Source organism: Schistocerca gregaria, chromosome 7 (genome assembly GCF_023897955.1).
Source record: "Schistocerca gregaria isolate iqSchGreg1 chromosome 7, iqSchGreg1.2, whole genome shotgun sequence".
Lineage (NCBI taxonomy): Eukaryota > Metazoa > Arthropoda > Insecta > Orthoptera > Acrididae > Schistocerca > Schistocerca gregaria.
This window is the reverse complement of record NC_064926.1, coordinates 450,215,167-450,233,897: the sequence shown is the minus strand read 5'-3', so window position 1 is coordinate 450,233,897 and position 18,731 is coordinate 450,215,167. Positions and strand designations below refer to the sequence as shown.

The following is an 18,731-nucleotide window of genomic DNA, read 5'->3' as shown; positions in this document are numbered from 1 at the left end:
GCATTGTCCTGTTGGAACAGCAAGTTCCCTTGCCGGTCTAGGAATGGTAGAACGATGGGTTCGATGACGGTTTGGATGTACCGTGCACTATTCAGTGTCCCCTCGACGATCACCAGAGGTGTACGGCCAGTGTAGGAGATCGCTCCCCAACCCATGATGCCGGGTGTTGGCCCTGTGTGCCTCAGTCGTATGCAGTCCTGATTGTGGCGCTCACCTGCACGGCGCCAAACACGCATACGACCATCATTGGCACCAAAGCAGAAGCGACTCTCATCGCTGAAGACGACACGTCTCCATTCGTCCCTCCATTCACGCCTGTCCCGACACCACTGGAGGCGGGCTGCACAGTGTTGGGGCGTGAGCGGAAGACGGCCTAACGGTGTGTGGGACCGTAGCCCAGCTTCATGGAGACGCTTGCGAATGGTCCTCGCCGATACCCCAGGAGCAACAGTGTCCCTAATTTGCTGGGAAGTGGCGGTGCGGTCCCCTACGGCACTGCGTAGGATCCTACTGTCTTGGCGTGCATCCCTTGCGTCGCTGCGGTCCGGCCCCAGGTCGACGGGCACGTGCACCTTCCGCCGACCACTGACGACAACATCGATGTACTGTGGAGACCTCACGCCCCACGTGTTGAGCAATTCGGCGGTACGTCCACCCGGCCTCCCGCATGCCCACTATACGCCCTCGCTCAAAGTCCGTCAACTGCACATACGGTTCACGTCCACGCTGTCGCGGCATGCTACCAGTGTTAAAGAATGCGATGGAGCTCCGCAGGCCACGGCAAACTGGCTGACACTGACGGCGGCGGTGCACAAATGCTGCGCAGCTAGCGCCATTCGACGGCCAACACCGCGGTTCCTGGTGTGTCCGCTGTGCCGTGCGTGTGATCATTGCTTGTACAGCCCTCTCGCAGTGTCCGGAGCAAGTATGGTGGGTCTGACACACCGGTGTCAATGTGTTCTTTTTTCCATTTCCAGGAGTGTATTTTTACATGAAAGCCTGTACCTTAATCTACTTTTCTACATTATTTCCGTCAATATTGAGGCACTTGTCATAACGTTGTACCAGTTTTTGAATACCCTCCTCACAGAAGTCTGCCGCCTGACTGCATCACCACTGTTTTGACTTCGTCATCGTCTTGAAGACGCTGACCGCCCAGGTGTTTCTTCAAGTGCAGGAACAGATGTAGTCACTGGGCACAAGATCGGGGCTGTACGGAGGATGATCTAGAGTTTCCCATCGAAAAGATGTGACGAGATCTTTGGTCTGATTCGCCGCATGCAGACGGGCCTTGCCTTGCAGCAAGAGAATGCCCTTGCTCAACTTCCATGGACTGTTGCTTTGATTCTGGTGTGACGTAGGCCACCCATGTTTCTTCACGCGTAACAGTTTGGCTTAAGAAATCATCACCGTCGTTGTGGTACCGCTCAAGGAACGTCAATGCACTGTCTAAACGTTTGGTTTTGTGCACATCCGTCAACATTTTACGTGCGCACAATTTTCGGTAATTCAAGTGCCCGGTGACAATGCCATACAAAACACTACGAGAAACATAAGGAAAGTCATCCCGCAAGGAGGAAATCGAAAAGCGTCTGTTTTCTCTCACCTTATTGTCCACTTCCTGCACCAAACTTCCATTAACGACCGAAGGACGCCCACTCTGTTGTTCACCATGCACATTTGTGCGGCCATCTTTAAATGCTCTCATCCTCTTTCTTACCATTCCATCACTCATAATGTTTTCTCCGTAAATGGCACAGATATCATGATCGCTTTTAGGCCTTTAGCGCTAAGAAATCTTATAACAGCCTGTACTTCAGTCGGCGGGCCGCGCGGGATCAGCCGAACGGTCTGTGGCGCTGCAGTCATGGACTGTGCGGCTGGTCCCAGCGGAGGTTAGAGTCCTCCTTCGGGTGTGTGTGTGTGTGTGTGTGTGTGTGTGTGTGTGTGTGTGTGTGTGTGTGTGTGTGTGTGTGTCCTTAGGATAATTTAGGTTAAGTAGAGTGTAAGCTTAGGGACTGATGAGCTTAGCAGTTAAGTTCCATAAGATTTCACACACATTTGAACATTGGGCGGGACTCAAGATTATCGGAGGCATCTTAAACACTCAGTACACAACGTAAACGTGGAAGAATCAGACTGTAATGTCGTCAGTGCGTAGATTAAGGTACAGGCTTTCATGTAAAAATAAAATTATTGAGATATCTTAGCACGTCTTTTTTTAAATTTAAAAACGGTACTTACTTTAAAGGCACGCCTCGTATTTGACGTTAAGAATGTGAGCAAGATAACATTTAGAAGAGGTCTGAAATTATCTTTAAAGTTTTTTGAATGTTTCTAAATACTTTCATTATCGAACACTGGTTGAATATGCCAGGTGATTCAAAAAGATGGACACAGTTTCAGCTGGCTGTATTTCCTGAACTATAGTCTGTCTTTTCATTTAGTAAATTACGTTTGATAATACATACATAAAAGTTTTCAGATAGTTAATATATCTCGCTCCATCTGCAAAGATAAGACATAGACGGTAGCAGAATTCATCCCACACACTATGAAAAATGTGTTGCGTCACTCAGTTCACCGCAACTGTGATGCGCTTTCTTAGGTCATTTAAATCCGTAGAAAGAAGTGGTAGCAAACTGTATCTTTCACGAGCCCCCACTAGAAAAAATCGTAGGGTGAGAAATCAGGAGACTTGGTGACCAGAAGCGAAGTGTGAGGTCTTCATTTCCCATGCGATCTATCCGTCGTTGAGATAGAGACCCATCCAAAAAATGTGGAACATTCAGGTGCCAGTGGGGTGTAGGTACGTCTTGCTGGAAAATGTAATCTTCTGAATCTTCATTAATTTGAGGAAAAAGCTACTTTCAAAGCTCACTCAAAACCTCTCCACATGATGTTCCAATACACACGTTTGGCCTGGGTTTATATCTATACGGACGGAGCCAGTTTCGTCAAATAGTTTATTCCAGCGATCCGTGCTCTTCCTCGCGGGAGGCTCAACGTTAAACTTACCCTGAAATGCACGCTGCGTCGCAGTCGCAGGTGCACTTTTACTGAATTCAGGACTGCAAGAAACCTCGTATTGCATAGGAGTCATCTCGCTTATGACTGACGCCATGTATTCTACGGACAGGACGGTGCTGGAGCGCTCTGCCTACAGTACTTCGAAACCTTACAACATCTCCATTCAAATATACTCGACAGAATTAAAGTACAATTTATAATGCAGGAAATACAGCCAATTGAAACTGTGCCCATCTTTTTGAATCGCACTGTAGTGTGGGTAATTTGCTCTCGATTTTAAGCAAGAGCATCTCAATGTTTATGACGTCGCTTGTCCTGAAATATGTGTCGTCCAATGTTGTAACTTTACAAGGATGTTCAGTGGCAAATGTGGATACCGCCTCCTAATGTTTAGCGAATAAATCTGTTAGTAAAGAAGTTGTAAAGTAAGACGTCATGCCTAATGTCAAAGTTTTACGATAGGAACAATGAAAATGTAAGAATCGATACAAGTTTATTTTTCTTTTCACGTTTTATTGAGGAAGAATTGTGTAAGGGTTTGAAATTATCTTTAAAGTTTGTTTGAAGTCGCAAAGTGGTCTCATTCTCAAATACTGTATGAATACAGTCTGGATAATTTGCGCGTCGTGAATTTCACTGGCTCATCACTTATACACTGTTTCTAGCTGTAATACTTGTCTTACTGCGTTAAAGGTTCAACATAAAGCTGTAACTCTTAATGAATAGATTCAGACAGCAGTTTAAATTTTTTAATTCGGTCAATAATGATTTGACATACTGAACATCAAATTTTTGCGGCCTCTGGAACCCATTCGATAAGGTAACAGCACCTCGGATGGTGAACCATGAACCTTGAACATGGTTACTCAGTAATGTGTAAGGTGTGCCCAGTCAGAGAGCAGACTACAGTTATATGTTAAGAAATTTTAATAACAATACTACAATTTCAGTTCATCTGGAACGGTCAACAGCAAACAACTGTCATTGACACTGATACACCGATCCCACCAGGTATGTTGGGAGTGGATGGTTTTAAGAAACTCCTGGGTTGCTGATAGTTCCAGTTTTCCACGGTGTCCTGCATTTCCTGGGTCGCAAGTGAGCATCTGACCTCCCAGAGATCGATTTAAGGGGCCAGAGATACGAGAGTCACATGGGGAGATATCGGAGTTGTAAAGGGGGATGTTCCAGGACCTTCCACAGTAATTTCTGAAGGACCTCGAGGGTCTTCTTGGCCATATATCCCGTCTCATAACGGTGACACCGCAGGAATATTGTGCACCGAGCGGGACACTGCTCCCCATACACCTCTTTCATCTTGGGATACATTTGTGAATCATACTTCGATTTTGCGCGAAGACGTTGGCTAACAGTTCTTTTTGCTGGTCAAGAGGAATCCATAGTACAACGAACTGGGAAAACAACTCTCCAGAAATAGGAAATTGCTGCGAAACCTTAACAGCTCTTGGGCAACTGACAATACCACCACACTATCTCTCGGTAAAAACATTCACCTACCAGGATCACATATATACAATGCCGCTACAGCAAGAGTCTCCTTTTCAATTTTGCATCCCTTACGTAAAAACACAATGAAAAAAAAAATTCCCAGAGGACATAATGCTAACGCCATGTAACACCGCATAAACTCTTTATGGCTCTAAGCACTATGAAACTTAACATCTGAGGTCATCAGTCCGCTAGACTTAGAACAATTTAAACCTAACTAACCTAAGGACATCAGACACATCCAAGCCCGCGGCAGGATTCGAACTTGCGGCCGTAGCAGCAGCGCAGTTCCGGACTGAAGCGCCTAGAACCGCACGGCCACAGAGGCCAGCATAAACTCTTGATAGCAGTCTTAATTCGGCTATGAAGAGTTTACAGGTCTCCCCCCCCTTTTTCAGACTTGTTATATCCAGTAGAAGCCAGCTTCGAGGGTAAGCGGAAACACAGTGCAGTAGTTGTCGTAACTGAAGGATTTATCTACATACGAAAGGGCATGATCATTGGTTCTCCTGCCAAGGGTGGAAGCATTTGCAAAACGGCAAAGTTTGTGAACTATTCGCCTGCCACCTTGGTTAAAACATACCGAGCTTGGCAAATTGACGCTATCAAAAACCGCCGTCACTGTAACTGTAATGTAACACGGGCCATAGATGACATGGATGAACAACGGTGCGAAAATATGTACCGGAGTATAGACGTGCAACTGTTGAGCAACTAACCGCGCTGATCAAACAAATGACTACCAACATCGTCACATCAACCACCGTTCCGTAAACATTGTTGTGTATGGACCGCCGCAGCAAGGGCCTGGTTCATGCACCTATGCTCACTGCTGTTCGTCGGCTACGACGGCTGGAATTAGCATGCCAGTATCGGAACTGGACGTCCACTGACTGGCAGTTCGTTGTCTTTTCGGATGACTGATGGCAGTTGCCATGTGCGGCATGAAACTTCTGAAAGCGATCGCCCTGTAGTAATCATCGGAAGGGGGCCAGACTGGAGGAGTGAGCGTTATGGTCTGACGTGCTACAGACGCGAAATTTAACAGACAGGCAGAAAATGCTGTGATATGCAAATGATCATCTTTAAAGACCATTCACACAAGGTTGGCGCCGGTGGCGACACCTACAACGTGCTGACATGAGGAAAGTTTCCAACCGATTTCTCATACACAAACAGCAGTTGACCGGCGTTGCCCGGTGAAACGTTGTTGTGATGCCTCGTGTAAGCAGGAGAAATGCGTACGATCACGTTTTCGACATTGATAAAGGTCGGATTGTAGCCTATCGCGATTTCGGTTTATCGTATCGCGACATTGCTGCTCGAGGTGGTCGAGATCCAATGACTGTTAGCAGAATATGGAATCGGAGGGGTTCAGGAGGGTAATACGGAACGCCGTGCTGGATCCCAACGGCCTCGTATCACTAGCAGTCGAGATGACAGGCATCTTATCCGCATGGTTGTAACGGATTGTGCAGCCACGTCTAGATCCCTGAGTCAACAGATGAGGACGTTTGCAAGAAAACAACCACCTGCACGAACAGTTCGACGACGTTTGCAGCAGCATGGACTATCAGCTCGGAGACCGTGGCTGTTGTTACCCTTGAAGCTGCATCACAGACAGGAGCGCCTGCTATGATGTACTCGACGACGAACCTGAGTACACAAATGGCAAAACGTCATTTTTTTCGGAAGAATCCAGGTTCTGTTTACAGAATCATGATGGTCGCATCAGTGTTTAGCGACATCGCGGTGAACGCACATTGGAAGCGTGTATTCGTCATCGCCATACTGGCGTATCACCCGGCGTGATGGTATGAGGTGCCATTGGTTACACATCTCGGTCACCTCTTGTTCGCATTGACGGCACTTTGAACAGTGGATGTTACATATCGGATGTGTTACGACCCGTGGCTCTACCCTTCGTCTGATGCCTGCGAAACGCTACATTTCAGCAGGATAATGACGACCGCATGTTGGTCTTGTACGGGCCTTTATGGATACAGAAAATATTCGACTGCTGCCCTGGCCATCACATTCTCCAGATCTCTCACCAATTGAAAACGTCTGGTCAATGGTGGCCGAGCAACTGGCTCGTCACAGTACGCCAGTCACTATTCTTCATGAAATGTGGTATCGTGTTGAAGCTGCTTGGGCAGCTGTGCCTGTAGACGCCATCCAAGCTGTGTTTGACTCAATACCCAGGGTATCAAGGCCGTTATTGCGGCCAGAGGTGGTTGTTCTGGGTACTGCTTTCTCAGGATCTACGCACCCAAATTGAGTGAAAATGTAATCACATGTCAGTTCTAGTATAATATATTTGTCCAATGAATACCCGTTTATCATCTGCATTTCTTCTTAGTGTAGCAGTTTTAATTGCCAGGAGTGTATATGTTGATCACCCATTGCTAGTACGCTGTGGGGTGATGACTGTTACGTTGACCCTTTGTTGCCAATAGCCTTATACAGCTCCTACGTTTTTAAGATCGGGCAGTTTGCTGAGCCAGTCAAGGTGCGATAGCATGCCTGAGCTTTCGTGAAACCAGAAACCTGTATATGTAGCTCCTTGACAACACGGTAGTTTTTATCTTGGAACTTTCCAGTGTCCACAGCGTATTCCTCATGAAGTTAGAAGAAGGGGCAACAAATGGTATCAGAGAATGTTAAAATAAACATCTCGGCTCATGTTCACTGTAACCTGATGAGTGGACCCAGGGCATGATACGAAAACCTCCCTCAAAACATCGCACAGCTACCTCAGGCATGAACTATACACTCGACACACTGTGGACTTAACTCGTCATTGGTCCGTCGGGTCACACGACGCCTTCCATCGTTTAAAAAGAGCAAAATGACAATTCGTCGAACCACACTTCGCGCCTCCATCCAATTGTCATCCAGTTTCTGTGTTGTCTGGCCTATTGAGGTTGTGCAGGTTAATGTCCCACTGTGAGCTATGACCGTTTGCCTGGTACTCTACTCTAAATGTCTGCTGGATATTGTTAGTTCCCTTCGCAATGTGAATACTTAGCAAACAATGACCATGCTAGTTTATAAAGACGAGGCTGTTAAAATTGGAGAACAAGATTTTGAATTGTGTACCGACATTATATTCACCATATAACTAACTGTTTGTGAATACAATCGTTACGTGTCTCTGTGCGATTTAGGCTTCACATGCTGTGGGGTCTTGGCCACTCGTCTCCTATAGGGCGCTTAAAGGATGCTGAGTTCTCGGAATGCTATATAACAATTCATTCAAATAACAATAGTAATTTTATTTCAGTAAAGTGGATATGACAATACTCAACTCTGGGATTTAGGAGTAGTTGCAAGCGGTCGGCGAAATGCAAACAATATATAGACAATGTCCAAAAAAGCGACCGATACAAGTCGCTGCTAAGTGATATCGTAGCACTCTCTGCTAGACAGTGCTAATACTCTAGGAAACCTGTCCACTAATGTCGGGCCGAGGCTGGCGCCAGGTCAGTGCGCTATTGGCGACTCGCCACACCCCCTTCTCTGGTCTTGCGTTCTTCTTCTTCGTTCCGGCGCTTGTGGTTACGCCATAAGACATAGCATTATGCGTTGTTTACAAATTTTAAACTTACAACTGCACTATCCACTGTCATAGTGTTACAGCGCAGTTTCTTCCTCATGTATATAAAGTTATTACTAACAACAACCAAATAAACATGTTAATTCTTAATATTGTAAACAGCATATCCAACTTAATTTGGGCTAAACTACTTTCTTATCTTGTTTCAGGTGAGTTACGGCTGCAACGTAAAGTAAACAAACTGTGAGTATTTGTATGTCTTACAAGAACGATGCATGAAGTTATAGGGATTCCCGTAACACCACTGTTGGGTGTAACACTACGTATTACAAATGAAAAAGTGTTGAAAGCATTTGTTTATTAACTATTGTTTAGGGTAACTATGCTTCTACCAGACAGAAGAAAGAATCAAATCTACCCATCATGTAAAATAAAAGCAGTTTTTTATGTTTTAAGAGTATATTTGGACAAAGGCAACAGCCAGTAATTGGCTGTAAACAGTTTAACTTTCACGGTGGACACATCGTGGGCAATTGTGTTTTGTTTTTTAAGAGTGGCGACCAAATCAGCAAATTTTTTTGTGAAATAAAAGAAGTTTCAGTTGAAGAAGCAAAAGAATTTATTAAAAATTGTTACTCCACAAAACGTTAAGTATTGGAAGTAGCATCAACATCCTTCACTGAAATTAATAGAATTGTAGAAATTCCAAAAAGACAAATGCTCATATGGTGCTGATGAAATTTCCAAGGAAATTCTGGAAGGTTGTCATAAATAAGTTATGTCCTTAGTGCTATATGTAATGTATAACTGGCACAGAGAATCATTCCAGATACATAAAAATGTGTACCTCTTGAACTACTTCAAAAGAAAGGTGACAAGGAAGACTTAAAGAATTGTCCGTTTTCCTTACTGACGTCTTCTTCCCGGAACATTCTAAAAACTGACGTAGTCAAGAAAAGTCCGACAGAAACAGTTTTTTAACATATCACAGTTTGGGTTCCAGACGGGTTGCTCGACTGAGAACGTCAGTTATACACTCACTCATCAAATATTGCAAGCTTTAAACAATAGAATATCGTCACCTGGAGTTTCTTGTGATCTTGCCAGGGCATTTGATAGTGTAGATCATGTTACATAGTTACAAAAACCCAAGGTTTACGGAACGGATGGCATTACACACAATTGGTTTGTATCATACTTCACAAACATAATTCAAAAATGTGTGATGAATACTTCACTCACTGTTGGAAGGGTAGAAAATTTTTGTGACTGAGCAGAAATCACAAAGGGAATCACACGGGGTTCAATTTTGGATTTATTCCTATTGCTCACATACGCGAATGACCTTACACTTATCATTCACGAAGCAGAATTGGTATATTTTGCTGATGTTACTAGTGTTATAATAAATCCTATTAGAGAGGAAGCAACAGAAGAGCTGGTAAATGATATTTTACAAAGAAGTTTTAAGTAGTTTTCAGAAAGTGAACTCTCCCTAAATTGTGAAAAAAAGCAAACTATATTTAGTCCTGTACAACAAATAGTCATGCTAACAATTAATCAGCACATGAGCAGGTGTCACTAAATAGGGTAGGGCGTTACAAAATATTCGGTGTACATACTGATGAAAGTGGAAGAAGCATGTTACAAAGCTTCTCCACCAATTAAGCTCTTCGTATAATTGCTAGTCCTGGAAACAAACGAATCACTCTTCAAGAGTTATTTCGCGTGTTTCAGCTGAGTGTTGCGTTATGGAATAACTTTCTGTGGTAACTCACCATTTAAAAGCAAGTATCGTACGCTCAAAAGCGAGGAGTAAGAATAATGTGTGGTGTTCACGAGTGGTAGTCATGTTGGTACCTATTCAATAGGCATGTTAACTGCAACACCACAGTACATATATTCGCCAGTGAAATTTATCGTAAATAGTCCATCGCAATTTGAGAAAAACAATGTCCATACCTACGTCACTAGAGGAAGAAGTGTCCTTTATTACCTAATATTAAAGCCAACAGTGGCTCAGAAAGAGCCAGTGACATAAAATGTCTGACAGGCATCGAAGCAAGTGTAAATGTAACATAAAATCATTTCTCTTAGACAACTCCTTCCATTCCAAGGATGTACCTGCATTTCTATTTAAAAACGGGTAGCCTCAAAAACCATGTTTTTATGTGTAGCTGCATGAGAGGGAGTAAACAATAATGTGATTTTTTATGTTAGCACTCCACATGTATTCATATCCTGTAAAATGACTCATTCCACATCATTTCGATAGAAGAATCGTTCAAATGACCTAAGGAGCATTTAAGTAACTAACTTTGTAAACAAGGACCACAGTCTCGTAACTCATTTGAGATCTCGTAGAGCCTGACACATTTATAGTTATACTGCGGAAGCTAACTTACGTTGTATAACGGAGGGTACTATCACTTACTTACCCAATGAGTTCCTTTTCCAGCCGCGAAGGGTGCGCAGGGAGAACAATGATTGTTAGTAATTGTGACAGTAGAGGGATTTACCAACCTGACGAGAACTGGGAATCGTTAACAAATCCTCCACCCAGGATATCATGTCGGGGTATGAGCTTTGCTCAGTTACTCTTGACTATATGCAGTGTCTGGCTAGCTGGAAAGCTGGTACAGTGGACTGGTTTACTGACGCTGGCCGTTAATCACACAAGATGAATGTGTGCACTACGTCTTAGTTGACGGTAAGATACTTGGGTTATTTTGTTTTGCCCGTTGGATGGCTGTCACTGAGTGTTAATTCAACGTCATTCAGCAGTATCAGTTGTTTCAAATCCCTGCACAAAGCATCTATCCTGTGCAGATCTTCCTGCGTTCCAATGCAATTTTCTATCGTTGCTTAGTTGCGACCTCTTCATATACGAGTCTCTCATCCGCAAACAGCGCCATGAAGCCTCCGACAGTATCCATGAGTTCATCTACACACACATGATGGGTATAATTAGACTTTCGATACTTGAGAGCGCCCCATAAAGAATAAGTGACCGTAGGACAATGATACTTTGTGAAAACATCTGCAATGACATGCAGAAGAGAAATAACGAACGAACCATCGAAAGAGACACATTTTAATTCCCACGTTAGAGAGTTCATATCTGGTGACATTCGTGGTTACACAGTTTGGAACGATAGGCCGTGTCATTCCCCGATATCTTAACAGATGTCCTATCATCCTGTCCCTTCTTCTTGTCAGCGTTTTCCAAATATTTCTTTCCTCGCCAATTCTGCGCAGAATCTCTTCATTCCTTACTTTATCACTGCACCTCATTTTTAACAGCCTTCTGTAGCACCAAATCTCAGATTCTTCGGTTCTCTTCTGTTCTGGCTTTCCCACAGCCCATGTCTCATTACCATACAATTCTGTGCTCCAAACGTACATTCTCAGAAATTTCTTCCTCAAACCTATGTTGGATACCAGTAGACATCTCTTTTGTCAAAATAATGCCCTTTTTTCTAGTTCTACTCTGCTTTTCATTTCTCCCTTGCTCCGTCCGCCTTGGATTATTTTGCTGCCTACGTAGCAGAGCCAACGGCCTTGCCGCAGTGGTAACACCGGCTCCCGTCAGATCACCGAAGTTAAGCACCGTCGGGCCGGGCTAGCACTTCGATGGGTGACCAAATGGTCTGCCGGGCGCTGTTGGCAAGCGGGGTGCACTCAGCCCTTGTGAGACAAACTGACGAGCTGTTTGACTGAGAAGTAGCGGCTCCGGTCTCGTAAACTGACATACGGCCGGGAGAGCGGTATGCTGACCACATACCCCTCCATATCCGCGTCCAGCGACGCCTGTATTCTGAGGATGACACGGTGGCCGGTCGGTACCGTTGGGCCTTCCAAGGCTTGTTCGGACGTAGTTAGGCAACAGAATTCAACTTACTTCGTAATCACCAACCCTGATGTTAAGTTTGACGCTCTTCTAGTTTCTGCTACATCTCCCTACTTTCGTCTGTCTTCGATGTACTATCATTCCATATTCTATCCGACCCCGGTAGTTGATTGGTCAGCGCGACAGAAGGTCAATCGTAAGGGCCTGGGTTCGATTCCTGGCTCTGGCTCGGAGATTTTCTCTGCTCAGGGACTGGGTGTCGTGTTGTCCTAACCATCATCATTACACCCCCATCGACGCGCAAGTCGCCGAAGTGGCGTCAAATCGAAAGACTTGCACCCGGCGAATGGTCTACTCGACGGGAGGCCCTAGTCACACGACATTTTACTTATTCCATATTCTATACTCCATTCATTCCTTTCAACAGATCCTGTAATTCTTCACTTTTACTGAGTATAGCAATATCATCAGCGAATCTTATCGCTGTTATCCTTTCATTTAACTCCCTCTTCTCCCTCTTCTCCCTCCTCCCCCCCCCCCCCCCCCCCCGTTGAACCTCTCTTGTATTTCCGCCATTGAGCAGTAGGGGGCCAAATATTACATCCCTGTCCTTTTTCATCCGAGCACTTCGTTCTTGGTTTTCCAGTTCCCTCTTGGCTGTTGTACATATTGTATATTACCCGTCCTTCCGATAGCTTAGTCCTACATTTCTCAGCATTTCGAACATCTTGCACCATTTTACGTTGCTGGGCGCTTTCTCCAGATCCTATGAACGTGTCTTGGTTTTTTTGTCAGTCTTGCTTACATTCTCAACCGCAACATTTGCCTCTCTGGTGCTTATACCATTCCGAAGGCCTAACTGATCGACATATAACAGTTCCTCAGACTTCTATGCCATTCTTCTGTATATTAATTGCAAGGTACCCGAATTAGAAATTCATTTTGGTTTTTAAACCCGTCAAAAAGAGAAAATATAGAAGTTCAGTTACCTAAACGGTATCATTAGAAGACCCCTTCGAAATAGAGTAACTACAGAAACCTATTTCCAATTTTATAAAGATATGTCGGTACCGACATTGTTGTACCGGAATGTTTCTTGGGTAATGAGAAAAAATGATTAAATATGAGTACAGGCGAGTGAAATGTATTGCATCAGGAAAATAGGAGGATACCCAATGTCACGTTAAAAATAAATATAAAATTAAAAATATAAGGGGTGATCAAAAAGTTTCGGTTCGAAGGCCGTATAATTCAGAATCGTTATGTCAGTCAAGCAAAATTGCGGTGATCACTAATGCAATCATCCCACCAACGTATCAAGTTGAAGATACCTGTTTGGCAAAACAGTGTCCTGTTGCGTGAAGAAGTACGTAACTGCCTGCTGCACATCCTAGTACGAGAAGAATAATTGATCCTTCGGGCTTAGCGAGGTGGCGCAGTGTTAGCACACTGGACTCGCATTCGGTAGGACGACGGTTCAGTCCCGCGTCCGGCCATCCTGATTTAGATTTTCCGTAATTTCCCTGAAATCGCTCCAGGCAAATTCCGGTATGGTCCCTTTGAAAGGGCACGGCCGACTTCCTTCCCCGTCCTTCCCTAGGATGATGATACCGATGACCTCGCTGTTTGGTCTCTTTCCACATACAACCCAACCCGATCCTTCGGGCTCTTTTTTTAAGGGTCCAAAGGTGTAAAAATGATATTTGCGATACGGGGATGTGCGTTTCCATGAAGCAGTAACCTGCTTGCCGCAGTTTTTCATGTTATCAGTGCCTTTGAAATCAATAAGCAATGGGCCCCAGTAATCAAAGAACAGGGTTAGCATCACATTTTCATCAGATGGCTGGCTCTTGAATCTCTTGGGACGGTTACTTTGATCATACGTAGAAAAGGATCAAGTGTTTCAGGCAAAGAGCCATCCGGTTTGTTGTTGGTTCGTCATTCAGCGCCCTGCGTATGCACTGGCTACAGACTTTACGGCAGCCTAACTCCTGCCAAATAACATACTGCACGCTACAGAAACTGATGTCCAGATCCTTTGCCATAGCACGAATGGTTGTACGCCGGTCCGCCATTATCGCATGATCAACCACCCGCTTGTTGTCAGCAGTGGATGAAGCTGACATCCAAGATTGAGAATCGTGACCATCGCAGAACTTGGCGAACCATTCCACAATAGTGGTTTCGACAGACATGCTGCCCCATATGCATTCTTCATCCTCCAATGGATGTCCACTGGTGTTTGTCCTTCGGACGCCAATAAAAGAATAACAGCACTTGGTCCGCTTGGACGCATGTGGTAATAACGTTGGGATCACGTTTCAGCATTTACCGCACGCACGTTGGCATGACACGAATGCCACCCTAACCCCAGCCTCTGTCTCCCTCAGACGGAAACATTTTGATAACCTCTTATGTATGATGTAAATGAAAAGGTTGAAGGAAATAGGCAAAAATGGATATGCATTCTTTGTGGCGTCTTTTGCGAATGGACGAGTCAAGACTAGCAGTACATATTTGGCAATATCTACCTCAAGGTAAAAGATGCAATTGAAACCCAGCAAAAAGATGGAAGGACGAAATATAGCTGCAACAGGCCAAGCGAGGCCTAACGCATGACGGTAGACGAACTAGAAACTGATTGTCATTGACAAAGTCTGTTTCAGTTATCATCTTTTGAAGACCGTTGTGCTTTTGCTGTGCTTCACAAGTTTGAGTGACAGAGCATTTCTTATAGACACGTTGGACCACTGCTTTAATACTCTGATTGACCATTTACGGCATGATAATGACCCTGACCAAACACAATAGCTACTTTGTGCTATTCTATCAAGTCTGCATGTCGACCCATATTACTACGCTGATTCAATTCAACCACGTGTCACTTACACATCACTCCACTATCATGGCTTGCATCAGCTGTGCAAGGTTGCATAACCGCTTGGTACCAGCTGTAAACCATCTAGAGTGCTTCAAAGCGATCAGAGAGCCCGTGCATGGGGCTGACTGATATTGCATTCGGCGAGGCTATCTCAGTATGGACAACACGAATGCACTGTAACGGTATTCTGACTTCCCCCTCGCCCCACGTCCCCTTTCTCTCTGGCGGGAGAGCATCAATCCCTCGACCCTCGCCTTGTAATGTAGTAAGCCCACCGTGGATGCGGCCGGCGCCTGCAGTTTTCGCTTTCAGGCAGCTCCGCCAGGAACCTGTCTGACGTAGATCTTTTCACCGCTGCCTGGGGCGACCGAATCGCCTCCCAGGAGAACCGCTGCCTGTCAGCTGCAAAGGACGCCGTCGCTTTCCAGAACGAAATACGAACCCGTCACCAGCTGAAACATAACGGGTGAAAGCGAAAAGGCGGGGAAATTATTGTAGAAGAAAGGGAAAATACAGTTGGCACATCTCGTAAAAAAGCGAAAGCAGTTGTGAAGATATTTGCGATTCGGCGAGATAGCATAGCAATGTGGACCTCTAAACAGGATTTTCATATTCCATGCATTGAATCCGACAGATATCTTTGAGTTCACTCGGACAAACGCCCTACCTTCAAAGAAGATATATACCGGGTGATCAAAAAGTCAGTATAAGTGTGGAAACTGAATAAATCACGGAATAATGTAGACAGAGAGGTACATATTGACAAACATGCTTGGAATGAAATGGGGTTTTATTAGAACCAAAAAAATACGAACGTTCAAAAAATGTCCGACAGATAGCGCTTCATCTGATCAGAATACCGATAATTAGCATAACAAAGTAAGACAAAGCAAAGATGATGTTCTTTACAGGAAATGCTCAATATGTCCACCATCATTCCTCAACAATATTTGTAGTTGAGGAATAATGTTGTGAACATCACTGTAAACCATGTCCGGAGTTATGGTGAGGCACTGGCGTCGGATGTTGTCTTTGAGCATCCCTAGAGATGTCGGTCGATCACGATACACTTGCGACTTCAGGTAACCCCACAGCCAATAATCGCACGGGCTGAGGTCTGGGGACCTGGGAGGCCAAGCATGATCAAAGCGGCGGCTGAGTACACGATCATCACCAAACTACGCCCGCAAGAGATCTTTCACGCGTCTAGCAATACTTTTTTTGTTCTAATAAAACCCCATGTCATTTGAAGTATGTGTGTCAATTTTTACCTCTCTATCTTCATTATTCCGTGGTTTATTAAGTTTTCAAATTTATACTGACTTTTTGATCACCCAGTAGTTAAGGCGTGGACGGCCAGTGGTCCCTCCAGTGCAGATGCACACCAAGCTCGAACTCTTACGGAAATCGCCGAAATGCCGCGAATAATAAAACTTCCTGGCAGATTAAAACTTGTGCCGGACCGAGACTCGAAATCGGGACGTATGCCTTTCGCGGGCAAATGCTCTACCATCTGAGCTACCGAAACACGACTCACGACCTGTCCCCACAGCTTCAGTTCTGCCAGTACCTCGTCTCCTACCTTCCAAACTTCACAGAAACTCTCCTGCGAACCTTGCAGAACTAGCACTCCTCAAAGAAAGGATATTGCGGAGACGTGGCTTAGCCACAGCCTGGGGGATGTTTCCAGAATGAGATCTCAATGAGGATAATGGTCAAGGGGCACTACATCAGCAGTGTGTGGATAAGTTGAGAATCTGTGTCTGATGAGAGGTTCAGTTGTGATGCTCACTATGCTCGGATGGCGTAATGGTCAGTGAATCTGCTTAGTGAGCAGGAGACCCGTTTTCAGATCCCGGTCGTGTGCAATTTTTCAACTTTTCCCACTGATTTAAATCAGTTCCTACTGGCAGCTAATGCCTTTAATTCCTTTGATCGTTATGTTACCGATAATTAATTCACTGTCCAGTCACATTAATGTGCCCATCTGTAAAGCCATGCAGACTTCAGCGCCGTTGCCTGCTGGGTTGGGTTTCTCAGTTGAGGATCCATGGCACAAACTGCTTGATCGAGCCGGTCCCTCAGATTGTCAAATGGTTCAAATGTCTCTAAGCACTATGTTGTGTTGTTTGTGTGTTGCCATATTTTAACCGTTCATGTATCAGAGGTGGGGTTTGGTGGCCAGCCAGTATTTGCCTAACAGAGATTATGAAACCACCTTAAAAACCACACTCGCGGTGGTAAATAGACCAGCGGACGATCCGACACGGGTCTGACTCACCACCCTGTCTCGCAAGCCAGCACGCTGCGACTCAGGCTGTTCAAATGGTTCTGAGCACCATGGGACTTAACATCTGAGGTCATCAGTCCCCTAGACTTAGAACCACTTAAACCTAACTAACCTAAGGACATCACATACATCCATGCCAGAGGCAGGATTCGAACCTTGCGACCGTAACAGCAGCGCGGTTCCGGACTGAAGCGCCTAGAACTGCTCGGTCACACCGGCCAGCCACAGATTATCGATTGGGTTTTAATTAGGGTAGTTTGGTGGTCAGGAGAGTACGGTAAACTCATCGTGGTGCCTATCGAATCAAGCACGCACACTTCGAGCTGTGTGACACGTTGCATTGCGCTGCTGGTAGAAGCCATCGTGCCGAGAAACAGCAAACTGCATGTAGCGTTGCACATGGTCGCCAACTATAGATGCATACTTTTGTTGTTGGTGGCGCAGTGGTTAGACACTGGACTCGCATTCGGGAGGACGACGGTTCAATCACTCGTCCGGCCATCCTGATTTAGGTTTTCGTGATTTCCCTAAATCGCTCCAGGCAAATGCCGGGATGGTTCCTTTCAAAGTGCACGGCCTACTTCCTTCCCCGTCCTTTCCTAATCCGATGAGACCGATGACCTCACTGTCTGGTTTCCTTCCCCAAAACAACAGATCCATACTTTTGTTGACCCATTGTGCTTTCCAGAATGACGAGATCACCCAGGGAGTGCGACAAAATTATTCCCCACACGATTGCACTCCTTCCTCCGGCCTGTACCCTCCCGAATATTGTTGCAGGACGTCTGCTTTCAGAAGTTTAACGCCGATGGAGCATAAACCGTGAATCATCTGAGAGGACTGCTTGACTCCACTCAGTGGACGGCCAGTTGAGATACTGGCGTGCAAATTCCAGCCTTCGACGGCGATGAACAGCAGACAGCCTGGATGAATGAACTAGGCGTCGGCTGCGGTGGCACGTACGTAGAATCGTTCGCTGAACTGTCGTTGAGGAGACACTGTTGGTAGCCCCTTGGGACATCGCGTTGTCAGTTGCCCAACAGCTGCCCAGCTATCCTCCCGAACACATCTCCGCAGCCGCCGTTCACCCCTGTCATCTATGGCCCTTGGTGCACCACAGTTGTATAGTATATTTTAACCACGGTGACCAGCGAATTGTTTACAGGCTTAGTCTTTTCGGAATTTTTCCACCGTTGTCCCGAAAGACGATCACGCCCTTTGGATGTCTGGTAAATCACCCCTTTTTGACAATATGGCAACGTCCGCACTCTTTTTCTGAGTCCCCCCTCACCCCGCCCCACCCCAACAGGCTTTATATACCATCCACTGCCAGTGCTGCCACGTGCGATCTGTGAGTGATTATCGCAAGGTGACGTCGAATAAGGTCAACTGTCCACTTCTGATGAGTTTCCCTTTAATGATTGCAGCATATACGTCGTCATTTATAACTCAAAAAAGCATTTTATTTAACATTGTTGATGACTTAAGGTCAGATTCAATTATAAACAAATACATTTCAGTTTTAAATAATATCTTTACCAACAGCCACTTATTTTTTCATTTAACAGAACTGAATTTCCAAGGAGAAGACGGTATGGATAACAGTAAAAAC

General features: G+C 45.1%; 1 protein-coding gene and 1 pseudogene across 2 annotated transcripts in view; both read left to right on the top strand.

The window, feature by feature from the left end:
* LOC126281243 (uncharacterized) overlaps positions 1-18,731 on the top strand; it is a 981,147-nt gene that overhangs the window by 120,540 nt on the left and 841,876 nt on the right. The gene's annotated exons all lie outside the window — the stretch shown is intronic.
* On the top strand, positions 11,650-11,767 carry LOC126282705 (5S ribosomal RNA; annotated as a pseudogene).